General features: G+C 40.2%; 1 non-coding gene across 1 annotated transcript; it reads right to left on the reverse strand.

The window, feature by feature from the left end:
- Window positions 1-999: 999 nt before the first annotated feature.
- On the reverse strand, window positions 1,000-1,106 carry LOC126010585 (U6 spliceosomal RNA). The gene has a single exon (XR_007496606.1). It is a non-coding gene; the product is annotated as a U6 spliceosomal RNA (small nuclear RNA).
- Window positions 1,107-1,971: the final 865 nt, after the last annotated feature.

The raw sequence follows: 1,971 nt of genomic DNA on the forward strand, positions 1-1,971 counted from the left end.
CTGATGGGTATTGGGTGAATAATTTTTCCCATTCTGTGGGTATCCTAGTCACTATTTCCTTTGAGGTGCAAAAGCTTCTCACTTTAATATAGTCCCATTAGTTTATTTCTGCTTCTATTTGTTTGGACAGTGTTGTTTCCTCCTTGAAGCTGCCTTTAGTCTCAATGTCATGGAGTATTTTACCTGCGTTTTATTTTATATTTCTTATGGTTCTGGGTCTGATATCAAGGTCTTTAATCCATTTATATTTGACCTTTAGCACATGGTGTTAGTTGGAGGTCCTAATTTGCTTTTTTGCATGTGGATAACCAGTTGTCCTAACACCACCTGTTGAAGAGGTTTTCCTTGTTCCATTTTGCGTTTCTTGTCCCTTTTTTTTTTGTTTTTTGTTTTTTGTTTTTTTGTTTTTTTGGTTTTTTTGTTTTTGGGCCACACCCGGTGACGCTCAGGGGTTACTCCTGGCTATGCGCTCAGAAGTCGCTCCTGGCTTGGGGGACCATATGGGACGCCGGGGGATCGAACCGCGGTCCGTCTCCTAGGCTAGCGCAGGTAAGGCAGGCACCTTACCTCGAGCGCCACCGCCCGGCCCCTCTTGTCCCTTTTTTTAAAAGATTAATTGTATGTCTGGGAAACATTCTCGAATACTCAAGTCTATTCCATTGATCTAAGACTCTGTCTTTATTCCAGTATCATGCTGTTTTAATGACTATTGCTCTGTAATACAATTTAAAGTTGTGGAAAGTTATGCCTCCCATATTCTTTTTCCTAAGGGTTGCTCTAGCTATTCGTGGGTGTTTATTGTTCCAAAAGAATTTCAGATGTGTTTGATCCACTTCTTTGAAGAATGTCATGGGTATCCTTAGAGAAATTGCATTAAATCTGTACAATGCTTTGGGGGAATATTGCTATTTTAATGATGTTAATTCTCCCAATCCATGCACAGGGTATGTATTTCCATTTCCTTGTGTCCTCTTTTAGTTCTTCTTCTTTTTTTTTTTTTTTAATATGGAACGCTTCATGAACTTGACTGTCATCCTTGCGCAGGGGCCATGCTAATCTTCTCTGTATCGTTCCAATTTTAGTATATGTGCTGCCGAAGCGAGCACCTGTTTTAGTTCCTTTTTTTTTTTTTATTTAAACACCTTGATTACATACATGATTGTGTTTGGGTTTCAGTCATGTAAAGAACACCACCCATCACCAGTGCAACATTCCCATCACCAATGTCCCAAGTCTCCCTCCTCCCCACTCGACCCCCGCCTGTACTCTAAACAGGTTCTCCATTTCCCTCATACATTCTCATTATTAGGACAGTTCAAAATGTAGTTATTTCTCTAACTAAACTCATCACTCTTTGTGGTGAGCTTCCTGAGGTGAGCTGGAACTTCCAGCTCTTTTCTCTTTTGTGTCTGAAAATTATTATTGCAAGAATGTCTTTCATTTTTCTTAAAACCCATAGATGAGTGAGGCCGTTCTGCGTTTTCCTCTCTCTCTCTGACTTATTTCACTCAGCATAATACATTCCGTGTACATCCATGTATAGGAAAATTTCATGACTTCATCTCTCCTGACAGCTGCATAATATTCCATTGTGTATATGTACCACAGTTTCTTTAGCCATTCGTCTGTTGAAGGGCATCTGGGTTGTTTCCAGAGTCTTGCTATGGTAAATAGTGCTGCAATGAATATAGGTGTAAGGAACGGGTTTTTGTATTGTATTTTTGTGTTCCTAGGGTATATTCCTAGGAGTGGTATAGCTGGATCATATGGGAGCTCGATTTCAAGTTTTTGGAGGAATCTCCATATCGCTTTCCATAAAAGTTGAACTAGACAGCATTCCCACCAGCAGTGGATAAGAGTTCCTTTCTCTCCACATCCCCACCAACACTGTTTATTCTCATTCTTTGTGATGTGTGCCATTCTCTGTGGTGTGAGGTGGTATCTCATCGTTGTTTTGATTTGCATCTCCCT

Source organism: Suncus etruscus, chromosome 5 (assembly GCF_024139225.1).
Source record: "Suncus etruscus isolate mSunEtr1 chromosome 5, mSunEtr1.pri.cur, whole genome shotgun sequence".
In the NCBI taxonomy this organism is placed as follows: domain Eukaryota; kingdom Metazoa; phylum Chordata; class Mammalia; order Eulipotyphla; family Soricidae; genus Suncus; species Suncus etruscus.